General features: G+C 33.4%; 1 protein-coding gene across 1 annotated transcript in view; it reads left to right on the top strand.

Moving 5' to 3' along the window:
- LOC137619891 (potassium voltage-gated channel subfamily H member 2-like) overlaps positions 1 to 17,903 on the top strand; it is a 913,085-nt gene that overhangs the window by 515,203 nt on the left and 379,979 nt on the right. The window lies entirely within an intron of this gene.

The raw sequence follows: 17,903 nt of genomic DNA on the forward strand, positions 1-17,903 counted from the left end.
AGAGGACACGAATTACAGCTTCTGAAATGAGGAGTCATGAAGGTCAGCCGGCCATATAATTTGATATAAGAGACGCAGCAGCGAGATTTCCATACATTAAATGAAACCGCACTACTGCCTCCGCCAGGAGTGAGGGTGCAGGCGAGTCTCAACATACTGCTTCTGCATCTTCCGTTTCTTTTCGGTTCATGGGTCGCCTTTGAAACCTTTGCTCGTCCATATGGGTTTATCGAGAAACTGACGTCAGGAAATCAATCCCTTTTTAAATGGAATATTATTTAGTTAACTTGGGTTAGGGTCGGTATGAGTTTAGCTTGAATAGCTTGAAGTATTCGCCATTTTATAATTAATATTTAGATACTTGAAATGTTGTTGATGATTAGAATAGGATTATAACTTGGCATATCTACAAGTTTGTGTGTGCGTTTTCTGTCTGTTCGCTTGGCACCCAAAATAAGTCATCGGTGTACAGATTTGTGTATATCTTATATCTGATCAACTGAGATGCGGCCATCTTCTGCTTTAAGTAACAGAAATAGATACTTTTAAAATGGGTTGATGTTTTCGTCTCGGGATTGTTACACAACATGGTGACAAGTGTTTGTGTGCGTCTGTCTGTGATGTGATTGCCGGTATATGCATTTCTGAATGTATAATATTCATTCTAAATGATTAGTGATTGTTCAATGGTTTTATGGTAGTATGGCATTTTTTCATACCTGCTGGTTATGAAAACGCTGACGAATGTTGTCCTAAATTATCTCTCAGTTGTGCTTGAATAGGAAGAGTGGAAATACTGAGAAAGATAACATTTGTCTTATGGTAAGTCGGTATTAAAGGAATGACTGTTGGCTCTTTAGGCAGACCAATAATAATCATAGAAATAAAGTACATAAATATACAGGCATGAAATTGCTTTCTACAAGAAATTTCTGAACTATTAGAAGAAAAAGGCTGGTTTAAAGGTGTGAGGATAACAAAATACGTCGTTAATAATTGATGTAAGTGAGATTAAGCTCTCTATCATACTGGGATTAAACCTTATCACTTTTCGACTTGTCTTTAACTTTTTCCGATTTAACGTAGATTTGTTTTTCTTGATGGATCGAGGCATTTATATATATATATATATATATATATATATATATATATGTATATATATATATATGTGTGTGTGTGTATATATACACATATAATTACATATATATATATATATATATACATATATATATATATATATATATATATAAATATATATTTACATATATACATACATACATATATATATACTGTATATATATATATATATATATATATATATATATATGTATATATATATGTATTATATTTATATATATATTCGCACATATATTTATATATATACACACATATATATATACACACACATATATATATATATATGTATGTATATATATATATATATATATATATATTATATATATATAAAGACGAGCTCCAATTTAATCAAATTTTTTGTTTTACGAGGTGATCAAGTTATGGAGTGCCTCATCAGAAACATCGTGATATAGTTGAGCCTTAACCTGCACTTGGAAATTCATTGTGAACAAGTGTTTCTTGGCAGTAGCAGATTGACTTATTTTCGAATCCTCATGATTCATGTCACTGCAGATCGATCAAGTAATGATAAAGCTGCGGCACCTGCATATTATCTACGGGCAGTGCGAGTTATCTCATTAATATATTTTATGTTTGAAATAAGTCTCTCATTTCCTGTTATCTCAAAACATTATACATTAGTGTATTTAAACCTCAGAGTGGGAAGGGAATTCAATGCCTAAATTATCCGTTATGATTACTTAAATCTCTCTCTCTCTCTCTCTCTCTCTCTCTCTCTCTCTCTCTCTCTCTCTCTCTCTCTCTCTCCTTCCTTGATTATAATATAATAATTTGGAGTAGTGAAGAAACTTTCTCCCCCCCCCCCCTCATAAAATAACTACCCAAAGAAAGACTGAACCTTGATTCTAAGATGAATAGACAATTGCATCCCAGGAAACACACACATATCTCAGTGGCCGGATATACAGGCAATAGTCATAGGAGATAATTTTAGATGGCATTTCTGGGAGTTGGAGAGAGAGAGAAATGATTGTCGCGGGGGAGATGGCATTCGTGCGCTAGAGACACTGAGAGGGGTTTATGTTGGGGCCTTCGGTAATTTCTCAGTGTCACTTCTTGTTCTTATGATGGATGTCTTCAAAATACAAACCATTTGTCATCCCTTTTTCTCTTATCTCTTTTTCTGTACTTGAGAAGTGGGAGTTCTTCGCTATAGAGTAGCAAAGCTATACAGCATGTCGTTATTTGTGAGGGATTGCTTCAAGTGTGTGGGCTGTCTGGTGGCAAGGGGCTAAGTTTATTTTGTAATGAGCCTACGGTTTATTTATTGTTTATTTTGTTACGTAACTTGAGTACACACCCGATGAATATACAGTTATTTATTCTATAGTGCTTTATTCCTCATTCATCTGACACACGCCGGAAGTACTGACATTTCTTTTCCAGTTGAATATTAGTGCCGTGATGTGATGCACAATAGGCATTATGAATTGTTCTTTGTAGCATGTCTCATGTCTGTAGCTGCACCAAAGTTTTAATCTTCATTTCTTCCATTTTGTAATTTTAAATTCTGCTTCATATTACAAAATCAATGTTTTCCCCAATTTTAACTTGGCGCCGAAAGGTTTCTTCTAACCCTATTGTCCCAAATTCCACACACTCATCCATTTATATTTCTTTACATAGAAGTTTACGTTGTATCCTGCAATAATACATGCTTGAATGGTTTATTCACATTCATTTTATAGTTTTTTTTTTGTTTTTTTTTTTTTTTTTTGGGGGGGGGGGGCAGGGGCGGGGTGTGAATTGGAGCAAGAACAGGTAATGGTTGGAAAGGTATGGTTGTTGGGTAAATGCAGCGATGTGTTTGAATTTATAATGTGTTTATTTCTGGTTGGAGTTCTGTTACCTTTGTTATTTCTTTGGGTACACCTTTTATTAAGTAGAAATTTGTTGCTTAAACGAATTTGAGTATTTAATCGAATTTAGATAAAAGGCTGCTTCACCTTGGACACGGAAATACGGGGGTTTTCAGTTGTCTAATCAGAGAGGAGGTTTATTAAATGGTCAAAACCCAAAATAATTCAAATGAACGTAAAAAATCTCCAGGGTGTATTATATTGTATTAGGAATGATTGATGTGTCGAGCTGCGTAATTATAGTTTGCGTGTCTAGAAATGGATCACTTGGCCGACACAGACATTTAACCAACATTCGTGAGAACGTGTAGGATGTCCATACTTAGGAAAATGCACCAAAGCATTCTCTGATTCATTTTTCATCATAATGTGCTATGATAACTAATATGTAATTTACACTTACCTGTTGTTATTCGATATTGTTACTTGATAATCATTTCAGCTTAAAGATCTTACTTCAGATAATTTTATATTAGAAGTAGCAGCGATAACTGCATTGGAAATTCATGGTCACTTTCTTAAACGTTTAATTTTGCAACGTAGATTATGTTAACATTATTGTGTTGAGTTCGGTCACATTAGTGATATAATCACAATTTGCCACCCCCATTATTTTTTATCGAATTGTAGGAATTACTTATAAAAGTAAACTTATTGATATTTTCATGAACCCGTGATCATTGTTAGACTTTGTTAGCATAAGAAAACCGTAACAAAAGCACAGTGTAGATCCAAGATAGAATAGAAGTATATAAAATGGAAAATGACATGGACATTTTGAAAGGTACAAATTGCATGTGAGAATTTAATACCGATAGCAATCGTGTGAAACTTACGTTTAGGACAAAAAAAATCTAGATAGTATATAATTATTCGTTCAAAGCACGCAATTGTGATGAATGTACTAATTTTCATCTGCATTATTAAAACCATCACGTACATTGATGTACCAAGATATTATGAAATGATACTTCCTTCAAGTTAGTATATTTATTATTGCATTATTAACACCCCTCCCCCCCAAAAAAAAGTTATTAAAATTAAAGCAGGAGCAATAATTCCAATTTCTGTCTTATGGATATAGCAAGTAAATGGATAGAAAGAATCTATGTAATTAAAAACAACGTTAGTATACTGTATATCCTTAGATTAAGAAAAAAAAATCCTTACTAAGCTTGCAAATTTCCCATTTTGTAGGTTTCTGAATGTTTGTAACGCCAGTTGATATGGTGTTGGGTTAATGCTAATCGTGATGATATTGTGTCTTTATTCTTTTGGGGGTAATTACTTTCTAAAAAGAATTCCCATTGACAATTTATCATGTTTATCTCATTTTCTTTAGTATGTTAATCAATGGATAAAAGACCCAATATAGAGTAATTTTTACAGGGCATGAAATAATTAATGTATGAAAAAATACATAAACAAAAGATATTATTATTATTATTATTATTATTATTATTATTATTATTATTATTATTATTATTAGCTAAGCTATAACCCTAGTTGGAAAAGCATGATGCTATAAGCCCAAGGGTTCCAACAGGGAAAAAAACCCAGCGAGGAAAGGAAATAAGGAAATAAATGAACGATAGGAGAAATAATGAACAATTGATATAAAATATGTAAGCAAAACAGTAACAACAGACTATAAAAAGGATTGTGTTCATGAAGCATGTGGATGGTGGATGGAAAATTAATGGACCTTCTAAAAATCACCACCCTAAAATTAATGCAGTGTATTTTTGTGGAATGAGATTTTCCAGAGCGTAGAGAACGCAATTACGCTCATTTTATTCATATATTCAAGCCAATAATTCTTTTGGCCTTATATTAGTTTTACCTAACCTAAGTTAACTGACACGCCGGGAAGGTTTCTTTCATCATAGAGGAGGTAAATTTGTGGCTGTTATTCATAATTATCATCTAATGTCGAACTTTCTTGCGGGGAGACGTGTCTGAGATATCTTACCATTCTGAATAAATCATATTTCCATAAGACAATCATTGTTCTGCAGAAGGCCAGGATTCTAACATTATGAATATATATATATATATATATATATATATATATATATATATATATATATATATATATATATATATATATTAGTCTTATCCATAATGTTAGAGTGGGAGTAAATTTATTAATTCTTAATAATGTAAATTAATTTGATTCCTTATTATTAGGCAAATTTTTCATTTAGATTATTTCATAATTTATTTTCAATAGATTTCAACATTTACATCCTATAGGCTGAAGGTTTTTCTGTGTTCATGCATTTCAGAACAGGAATATTCTAATGTTAAAAAAAAAAAAAATAGTCGAATTAGAATTGAAACTTTGTTTCTTGCATTAATTTTTGTGAAAACGAAATAAATTCTGTCAAATGGGACTCAATGTAATAACAAGAAATTCATGAGAAGAAAAAGTTGTATTATGCGACAAAATGGAAATCCAAGTAAACTTTTCATATGTAAAGAGAAAAGAAAAATAAAATATAAGATTTTTTATTCATTCTATTGACATTACAGCGCCATTTCATGTCATCAAAATAAACTTAAGTGTGTTATAGAAAGACATTAGATGGTAGCCTAACTGTTGTTAATTACAATCCAGTATAAAATATTAATGTTTTGCCAAAAGACCTATTTCCGGTTAGAGTTGAAAAACGTATTGAGTTCAATTCGAGTTGTGATCCTGAAGGGTAGTAAACAAAAAAAAAAAATTCAAGATTCTAGAATCTCCCCTATATAATGAGGAGTAAGTGTCTGGATATATATATAATATATATATATATATATATATATATATATATATATATATATATATATATATATATATATATGCTGTATATATATCTGGTCCTGCTCAGCTCTCCCCACCCTCGGGTAGTGGGGAGAGTAGTCATAATTTTTGCCTTCACACACACCGAATAGTCTGGCCTATTCTTTATAGTCCCAGAGCTCGGAGGGTTTTATTTATGTTTTAGAGTGCAAAAGGTCTGTTAGTTGTTTCTATAGAAGAATTTTCTCTGGAATTCAAAAATCTATTTCTTACAAACACAGCGGTAGCCGTTTTTTCAGAAACTGACGTTAAAGATGGGTACCCCTTGTGAAAAAGAGCAATTCCTTATATATTAATTTAAATGCGCATTTCCCAAATTTAAATGTATGTAATGCCTCCAAATAATTATTTTATGTTAAGAATACCTTATTATGCTTCATTTGGTGTGAATAATGTTAGATTGTTTTGATTTTCGTTCTTTCAGATAAGCCTAAATGTCGCCAAAAGTTGCCGCGAACTAGTGAATTCTGTAATTTTCTCTTTTTTTCAGATTATATACAAAAGAAATGCTCAATATGTTTTGGGTACTGTTATGGCCTCTATTTCCCATCCACCATGGTTTTTGAAAACATTTTGAAATCTATCATGATGTAGTTAAGATGAACAATGCATTAATGAATGGGCATACAATCGCATTGTTAACTATGCTGATATTTGGATAACTTTACACATTTCTTATAAACCTCAGTTTCTTTTGCTTAATCCTTGATTTCTATCTGGGTTTATCTGCAAATTCATCCCATTTTCTTGTAATGTATATTTCAAATCTGCTTTACTAGGTTTACCTGAATCTGGAGCTGTTGGATGGCTTTATTAATGGTAGTTAAGTAAGTTAATCGTAGGTAGTTAAGGTGGTGGTAATGGTGATAGTGATGTCGCATAAATATTATTTGTGCTTTCAGGTTATTAGTGTAGTGTAGAAAATGGCAAATAAGATCTCTTGTATTCTCCATACCACTGGAAAATGCATGGATGAGGTAAAGACATTTGATCCAGTTTCATGGGAGAAAGTCAAACATGCTGATGGTGCACGGCGAAAATTATTCAGATTTAAAATAATTTTCAGTTAAGCTTCCTGACTATTATGGTGATACAGATGGGTATCACTCTCAATGTTATAAAAGTTTCACTGCTGTTCGTCAGACCATACCAGACAATTTACATGCAAAGGCAAATACATCTGAAAAACCTTACGATCCAGCATTGAACATAACCCAGCATCTAGCACAGGGATTTTCCCAAAATTATGCTTGTTCTGTAACTGCAGTGAAAAGTCAGCAGGAAAAAACAAGCCAAAAGAAAGACTAGGCAACTGTGAAACCATTGTGAGTGCCCAAAGTATCCAAGATGCAGCACAGACACTGTGTGATTGACAGCTTTTGGCAAAAATTGATGGTATTGACCTCATCTCTAAAGAGGTCAAATATCACCACTCCTGAAGAAAATCTTACCTTCAACGTGCCCAAAGAGAACTGGTGACATCCAATTATGCATCCGAAAAATCACAAGCCCACAAGACTGCTTTCATTGAGCTAAAACAATACATTGACAAAACATTCATTGAAAACGAAGGTGCTTTACTGCTTACCTCAATACATGGCAGGTATATGTCAAGCTTGGAATCTGATGAATCAACATATTCTGCCCAGTCACTTTGCCAGAAAATATTGAACACTTATCCAACACTGAAGCAGACAAAGCAGAGCAATAAGTCTGGCACAATAATTTATTGTCGCACTCTCACAACAGATTCTGCAATACGTCTGGCAACATTTGATGAGCACAACATCAAGGAAGCAGCATTGTATATTCGTTCTCTTGTATTCAGTGCCAAGACCAAACAGAAAAACCTACCAGATCCACTGACTGCTGAAGCTCTAGCAGAAGATCAAATAGATACTCCTACATCGCTTCTGACATTCTTTCAAATCCTCTTTGCAGGCTCTGACAATCCAACAAAGCATATCAAAAGGCAAGCACAGTCTTTGGCTGATGATGTTATGTTTATCATATCCAGAGGAAGAATAAAACCAGCAAAACATATATGTCTTGGACTGGGCCTCAAAAGTTTAACTGGCACCAGACGCATCGTGGAGATATTGAATCATTTTAGGTACTACATAGGTTACTATACAGCAGAATCACTGGAGACTGACCTGGCAACAAGCATAACTGACAGACAGCAAGCAACCCCAGATGGAATTCTACAGCAACCTGGGCTATGTACCAGCTTAGCATGGGGTAACTACGATGAAAATTGTGAGACTCGTTCTGGTAAAGGAACCCTTCATGATACTGTCGGTATATGTTACCATAACATTTCTGCAGAGGTAGTCGCCCATCCAAATACATCAGACATAGGCAATGACCTGTCAAGTATATCAAGTACTGAAAACAATCCACCATTAACATCAGCAAATGTGACATCAGCTAAAACAGCTCCAAGAATACCTTCATTAGCCAAAAAAGCTCAATCAAAAAGTTCTTTCCTGCCAAAAGAAACCATACTTGAGCCTTATCACAAGAAGCCAAGAAACAGAGCATTCCCCGGCCACAAAACTTCACTCAAGTGCATTACAGGGACATGTTGTGGATGATGAGTGTTGCTAGGGGGCCCACGCCTATGTGGACAGGTTGGAACTCTCTTTTGACCAGTGATCCCCTTCCACAACAGAAAATACTCTACATGGAGAACATCAACTTGCCACCAACCTGGTTGGATGTCGTTACTGAAACAATGAAGGTATCCCAGCGTGTGGCAAGAGAATGTAATCAGGAGATCATTGTTGACCACTATGATCTGGCTGTGGCAAAACTCGCATTTCAAATACAAGCCACGGAGGCACCTAGATTTAACAACCTGTTTATCGCATTTGGTCCCTTTCACATCTCTTTAGCCTTCTTTGGTGCTTTGGGGTACTTGATCGACAGCTCTGTAGGTCCTGAAATACTGACAGAATCTGATATATTGAGCTCAGGGTCCCTCAATGGTTTTCTTTCTGGTCGTCATCATAACAGGTAAGTTTTAATGGTGTGGTACGTCTTCTTAGTCATGATACTGACGATGACATCAACATAGATTTGACTGATAATCAAACTCAGTTTGACTCTAGTGATGAATCTGACTTTGATGATGGACAGTAAACTTTGTGTCATCATGAAATGAATGATTTGATTAGGATACATAGAGAACAGTTTGCTGCCAGCATGATAGCATTAAAATATATAGATACTACTATGCCAATGGGCCATGACCTTTGCATATTTAACTATTTCATTGCAACACCAAAAGTAATGCTATGTTGTAGTTTAAATTATCATCCACTTCTTGGTATAATTCAAAACGCAATTATTTGTTTGTGTACACATCTAATTTGCATTACAAACAATTGAAAGCTAGGATATGTTAATGTTCAAAATAAACATACTTTGAGACATTAGAAAGAATAAGTTATTTCAATTGCATGTACTGTACAACAATATATTGGCATTTTATTGGTAGAAAATCCGAAAAAGAGAAAATTACAAAATGCCACTTATTCACAATAACTTTCTGTGACATCTTTGATAATCTGATATTTAAAAAACAACAACAAAATAATCCTACATTAGTCACATCAAATGAATCATAAAAAGGTATTGTTACCAAAAAATAATTATTTGGAGGCACTTTATACATTAACATTTGGGAAATGAACATTTAAATTGAAATGTATGACATTGGGAGGCGCCATAGAGAAAGTTCATTTTCACAAGGGGTACCCATATTCAATGTGCATTTTTGAAAAAACGGCTACCGCTGTGTTTGTAAGAAATAGATTTTTGAATTCCTGAGAAAATTCTACTATAGAAACAACTAACAGACCTTTTGCACTCAAAAACATAAATAAAACCCCCCGAGCTCTGGGACTATTACATATTCTCCTCTGTCCTCATACAACTGACATTACCAAACAAATTTTCACCCAAGGGGTTACTGCACTGTAATTGTTCTGTGGCCACTTCCCTCTTGGTAAGGTTAGAAGGGACTCCTTAGCTATGGTAAGCAGCTCTTCTAGGAGAAGGACACTCCAAAATCAAATCATTGTTCTCTAGTCTTGGTCAGTGCCATAGCCTCTGTACCATGGTCTTCCACTGTCATGGGTTAGAGTTTTCTTGCTTGAGGGTACACTCGGACACAATATTCTGTTGTTTTCCTTCCTCTTGTTTTCTGAAAGCTTTTATAGTTTATTTTAATGTTGTTACTGTTCTTGAAATACTTTATTTTTCCTTGTTTCTTTTCCTCACTGGACTGTTTTCCCTGTTGGAGTCCCTGGCCTTATAGCCTCTTGTTTTTCCAACTGCGGTTATAGCTTAATAATAATAATAATAATAATAATAATAATAATACTGTGGTGAGCGTGGTATATGTTTGTCCATATCTATATAAATATGAGACCGGTCGTGTATACTTCTGTAAGATATTTGATAAATGTCCAAAGAATAAGGCATTTTACGCAGACAGGCAAATTGGAGATCCTTGTACTGTAGATGCACAACAGAAAAACCAGTAATCCTTCAGTATATTAATAATGCTTAAGGATTTACGTCAATTGGACTTTTCTCAACTTTTTCCTTCCACTTATGGACGCCTCCAGAACTTCTTGTCTTCACCGTCCCCTTGTAATCTAAGCTCTCTCATATCTCATCTTTGCACTTGACCACCTAAGATGGGAAGCTACTTGCAAAAAAATAAGTCAGTTTGGAATTTTAATCCACCTTATACAATGTATTGTCCATGATGTATACAGTATACACACATACACACACATGTATATATATATATATATATATATATATATATATATATATATATATATATGTATACATATATATATATATATATATATATATATATATATATATATATATATATATATATAAAAGAATACTAATATGTCGTCCTTGAAAGGGGTGAAGCAAGAAAAGTGTAGCATTCTGGTTTCCTAGCAAGTTTTTAGGAGTGAAGTTGCTAGCCAGTCCCACGCCCTTTTTGTCGACCCAGTAGATGTTAGTATCCAGTTGCAGTATGGGGAAAATGGTTAAGAATCGTATTTTGATGTCCTGTGAAAAAATTTTCTCATATTTTCGTCTCTTAGTCTTTAGTCTCAGTACTACTTATGAAGAGGTGGGGGTATTAGACTAATTTGTTTCCATATGAAAATAATGATAATAATAATCATAATACATAAGTGATGTTTCATGCAGATGTTGGTTATAACTATATCGTAAATAAATTAAAGTGGTACAATTATTAATGATATAAAGAATGCATTCAGATGCGAAATCACAACTCTTGGAATGTTTGATGCAACAAACTTTATTTGCATTCTCTCTCTCTCTCCGTCTCTCTCTCTCTCTCTCTCTCTCTCTCTCTCTCTCTCTCTCTCTGTTATAGGGTGAAGAGGGTCATTTAACAAGCCATTACAGCCATCTGAAAGCGTGATGAATAGGCGTCCTTGAAAGGATTGATGGTTCCTTTGTTTACAAACTCAATCACTTCTTGGAATGCTGGCCTCTAGAGGTTGTTTTTCGAGAGGATCAACTGACGCCGGAAAGAGAGTCCTGATGGACGATCACATGGAGATTTTGACGAAGGCTGAAGAGACACTGAAGCTTCTTAAGGAATAGGACATTTAGGAAACAAACTGATAGTTTCTTCTAGTTTTTTATTGAAAGGTGATATATGAATACCGGTCATTGTTGCCCCAAATTTAACTTGTAAACAAAGCATTAGGGTCTTTAGCACTTAGAAAATAGGGAAATGTTTAATAACAAGCTCTACCGACTATATAAGCTTATATACATATGTCTTGAAGGACTTTTAAAATCCATCTTTTCTAGTAAAGAATGAAAACCTAATTTATCAATAAAAGGGAAATTTTCCAAATCAAAATGTCTTCCTTTTTTTGGAGAAAAGGGGTTGTGAAAAGTATTATAATGAACATTAGGCGTCTATGACCTTCGATACCAGGATGCCAAAAAACTCAAAATTAATCAACCAATATAACGAACATGGAAATAATAGCAAAATTGTTTATAATAATCGAATAATGCATTCCTTTTTTTTTTTTTTTTGATTTTTGCGATTACACTATTACGCATTTCGCTAACGTTATCAGATGTTAGAAAACCTTTCCAATCCCTTGAGTTCATTTGCCGAAGATGCATACATTCATACTTCCTTTATCGATAACTTATTCTTAGAAATCTATTTAATTATGGGTGTTATGTTCTTATTACAGTTATTTATTAATCATCGATGTGCGTACCGATATTACATTGATATGTGTTTATGTTTATAAAACAACAACCGTTGTCACTGACACCATCTGGATACTGCGTGATTATGTTTTGATAAATCTGCATAAATGCATTTATTGGGTGGATTTCATTAGGTGAACATTCTATTATGTTTGTTTATGAAGATTGCATAATCCATCAATGAATAGGTACCTGGAATAAACACACACATACATATATATATATATATATATATATATATATATATATATATATATATATATATATACATATACATATATATATATAAAATGTAGATATGTATATGTATATATATATATATATATATATATATATATGCATGTGTGTATGCGATTATATATATATATATATATATATATATATATATATATATATATATATATATATATATATATATATATATATATATCTAGAAGAGGTAGTGAGTGTATGAATCAGATTTTTACAGTTAGGCAGATATGCGAGAGATATTTAGCAAAAGGATAGGAGATGTATGTTGCGTTTATGGATCTGGAGAAAGTGTATTATTATTATTATTATTATTATTATTATTATTATTATTATTATTTCTAGCTAAGCTACAACCCTAGTTGGAAAAGCAAGATGCTATAAGCCCGAGGGCTTCAAAAGGGAAAAGTAGCCCTGTGAGGAAAGGAAACAAGGAAAAAATTAAATATTTTAAGAACAACACCACCACCAAAATAAATATTTCCTATATAAACTATAAAAACTTTAACAAAACAAGATGAAGAGAAATAAGACAGAATAGTGTGCCCGAGTGTACCCTCAAGCAAGAAAACTCTAACCAAAGACAGTGGAAGACCATTGTACAGAGGCTATGGCACTACCCAAGACTAGAGAACAATGGTTCGATTTTGGAGTGTCCTTCTCCTAGAAGAGCTGCTTACCATAGCTTAAGAGTCTCTTCTACCCTTACCAAGAGGAAAGTAGCAACTGAACAATTACAGTGCAGTAGTTAACCCCTTAGATAAAGAGGAATTGTTTGGTAATGTCAGTGTTGTCAGGTGTATGAGGATAGGAAATGAAGTGAACGAGTGGTTTCCAGTGAGAGTGGGGCTGAGACAGGGATGTATGATGTCACCATGGTTGTTCAATTTGTTTGTTGATGGAGTTTTAAGAGAGGTTAATGCTCGAGTACTTGGTCGAGGATTGAAACTGATAGACGAAAGTGATCATGAGTGGGAGGTAAATCAGTTATTGTTTGTGGATGATGCTGTACTGGTTACATCCTCGGAGGAGAAGCTTGGTCAATTAGTGACAGAGTTTGGAAGGGTATGTGTGAGAAGGAAGTTGAGAGTTAATGTGGGTAGGATTAAATGGTGAGCGATTGTGATACAGTTCCAGTAGCCCATGCTGCTTCCTGCGGTCACTTTGGTGAACGCTGAGCATATGAAACTTCATTTGTGGTGGATAACGGGGGAGTGTGGGCTGTGGCACCATAGCAGTACCAACCAAACTGGGCTGAATCCCTCGTCAGTCTGGGAGGAGCGAAGATAAGAAAAGAAGTCTTCTTTTGTTCCTTTTGTTTTATGTCAGCTACCCCCCCCCCCCACCCCCCAAAAAAAACATTGGGGGAATGGTCTTTGGTCTGCATAGGACTAATAATGGCAGAGGATGATGATGATGATATACTGTATATACAATATATATGTATATATATATTTATATACTATATATATATATATATATATATATATATATATATATATATATATATATATATATATTGTACCGTGTTTGATTTCATTCATGACCGTTTAAATCCCTTGTGCTGTTCTACTCCACAGCTACTGAAAACAAAATTTATTTGTCATGGCAGTAGTAAGGATGCTAAGTCTTAGGTCCGCCCCTGTACTTCATGCCAAACCTCTAAAGTACATCAACACAGATTCATGAGTGGGCACTTTTCAGCGTTATTTTTCCCACATTCACGTTGATGTTGTAGGTCCCCTACCCACATCAAAAGGATATCATTACCTGTTTAATGTCATTGGCCGCTCCACTCTATAGCCTAAAGCTATCCCCATGGAAACTGCAGCATCCGCCTCATGAACATCTGCCTTACTTTCAGGATGGATAGTGAGATTTGGTATCCCTAAGCACATTATTTCCGACAGAGGTATCATTAGCGAATCTCCTGCAGCCAACTGTATAGTTGAACGTTTTCACCATACCCTCAAAACAGCTTTGATGTTCCGCTGCAAGGATTCCAGCTGGTTTACCCACCTTCCCTGGATCCTCCTGGGACTAAGGACACTCCTAAAGACGCCCTGAATGTCTCGGCCGCTGATATGGTATATGGCGACCTGTTGGTCGTCTCTGCCAATATTTTTTCTCTGACTGCAACCTCCTCAGACAATATCCAGCACCTGTGTTACATTATGGGGATATTTACTCCATTCCGCCAGACTTACAAGCCCCCAACTAAGCAACACATTCCCAGGTCTACACTCATCACTACAGTCATGTTTTCCTGTGCAAGGACACTAGTAAGCCACCGTTAACGTCCCCGTACACTGGCCCTCTCCTCATGATCTGTCGTACACCGAAAGCATTTCTCCTCAAAATGCGTGACAAAGAAGACTGGGTCTCCATTGATTGCCTAAAACCTGCATATCAGCAGCATATCAAGAGCAGGGCACCCTATTTCACATGTAGGTCTTTTTTTAGGGGGTGGCCATATACCGCACATGTATCACACGCTCGTACATTGTAAGGTATTTTATTTTTTATTTATTGTCATTATAGTTTTCCCCTCGCACTGATAACCTGTTTATACTGTAATTGCTTAAATCATTGTGTTTGAATTTTTTTGCTGTTCTTGACTGGCATTCGACTCGTCTCTTAGCCACCTCCTAACGGCTCGATTGCATAATATATATATATATATATATATATATATATATATATATATATATATATATGATTTATATATATATAAATATATATGTATCTATATATCTATATATATGTATACATATTTATATATATATATATATATATATATATATATATATATATATACAGTATATATATATATATATATATATATATATATATATATATATATATATATATATTATATATGTGTGTGTGCGTGTCTATATACATATATATGTTTGTGTGTCATGTGTGAATGTAATAATAATGTTGACAATAAATCATTCAACTTCAATACATCCTCGAGTATTAAGCCACTAATGTTTTTCAATACCGAATATACCAAAGCTTAGGACCAATTTTAATCCAAAGCCCAAAGAGAATTAGTTATGCATGAAAAGTGCTTCTACTCTGGCCGGGATTTGTATATATATATATATATATATATATATATATATATATATATATATATATATATACATACGTACATACATATATACATATACTTATATACATAGATACATGTGTAAACCCTCATAAAGGATATGACAATGACTATTCGTAACCCATTGTACTGTTTCTTGTAGATTTCGTGATAAAGTAAGGATTGTTAGTATTTTCTTTTTGGGATATAATTTAGTCTGTATGAAATTTTTAGAAATTGAATAGGAAAAGCCAGTATGTGAGACAGGAAAGTCAACTGCTAATGAGAGAGAGAGAGAGAGAGAGAGAGAGAGAGAGAGAGAGAGAGAGAGAGAGAGAGAGAGAGAGTGAGAGAGAGATGTGGTTATTTGAACTTCTTTTCAGCTTAAGATGGTAATCAATGTCATGAGTGTGTATATTCGTAAACGCTTATTATGTATGGAACAACAACAAACACAGCCGTGTCTTGTTCACTGCAGGACAAGACCTCAGATATGTCCTTTGGTTTGGCCAGTTTTCATCAACACGCTGGCCAACTGCGCGTTGGTATTGGTGAGAGGTTTTAGTCTGATTGCTCATAGCAAACCGACCTAGTATAGATGGCGCTAACTAGCACAGCGTTGCTGATCATGGCGATGCACAAACACTTTCAACACGTTGAGGTATCCGAACTCAGAAAGGTATATATATATATAATTTATATATATATATATATATATATATATATATATATATATATATATATATATATATACATATATATATATATATATATATATATATATATATATGATAAATTTTTCACATTTAGACGTGCTTTTTCATATTCAAATAAGCCATATATTTTGATACATTAATGTCTAGATTCTCTTACCGACCTCGGGATCAGAGTCCCAAGGCAATAGCATCTGACCGGCCGTGAATCGAACCCTGGTCCAGGATATTTGAATGACAAGATGGTTCTGTCACTGTCATACAAGTATCCCGGACCAGGGTTCGATTACCGGCTGGTCAAATGCTATTGTCTTTGAGTGGTTTCTCCTTGGGACTTTGATCCCAAGGTCGGTAAGAGAATCCAGACATTAATTTATCAAAATATATGGCTTATATAAATATATATATATATACATATATATATATATATATATATATATATATATATATATATATATATATATATATATGGGTGTGTAGCAACCCAATTTACCACCCTTGAGGATTTTCAGCTAGCGAAAGAGACGACATGGCTAAGTGATGTAGCTCCCAGCTCATACTTGTTAGCTGGTCAGATTGCTCCCTGTCAACCTCCGCCATTTCATTCAGCTGTTAATGGTTACCAGTATTTACTGGGGTCGTGGAGAAGGGCTTGGAGTTTGCAGCCTAATCCCAGAAGATTTAATACATTTTCTCTAGCGAGGGAAAGTCGTATGATGGAATCTCTCTCTCTCTCTCTCTCTCTCTCTCTCTCTCTCTCTCTCTCTCTCTCTCTCTCTCTCTCTCTCTCTCTATATATATATATATATATATATATATATATATATATATATATATATTTATATATTGTATATTTATATATATATGTGTATATATTGTATATTTATATATATGTATATATATTGTATATTTATATAATGTATATATATATATATATATATATATTGTATATCTATATATATGTATATATATTGTATATCTATATATATGTATATATATTGTATATTTATATATATGTATATATATTGTATATTTATTTATATATATGTATACATATTTTGTGTATATATATATATATATATATATATATATATATATATATATATGTATATACATGTGTGTGTTTATATATGTATACAGTATATATATATATATATATATATATATATATATATATATATATATATATATACTGTATACATATATAAACACACACATGTATATACATATATATTATTATATATATTTATATATATATATATATATATATATATATATATATATATATATATATATATATTGCTGATTAGAATTTTGAATGTATATGTGCATATTCTTTTGATGTATGTTATTGTAGTGTTAATGCTTTGGATGCAAATGTGATGAAATCCAGACAGCTCTCCTTTAATCTGTGAAATAAAGGATCATTTCAAAATGTCAGTATACCGGATTTTTAGTACCATTCGTGTTTTGCTGATTTTACTTTGTCAGATATATAGAATTACTGGGATGGGATATTTTTTCTATATATAGTCTGGTTAATCCATGCATGTACAGACAAAGTGATAATTAATCTATATCCTTATGAGGGAAAAATATACAACCTATAAGTATGATTGTACTATTGCCTTGAAATATTACAAATGTTAAAGGAACGGCTGAAGAATAAGACGATG

This window comes from Palaemon carinicauda, chromosome 26 (assembly GCF_036898095.1).
Source record: "Palaemon carinicauda isolate YSFRI2023 chromosome 26, ASM3689809v2, whole genome shotgun sequence".
NCBI classification, from domain to species: domain Eukaryota; kingdom Metazoa; phylum Arthropoda; class Malacostraca; order Decapoda; family Palaemonidae; genus Palaemon; species Palaemon carinicauda.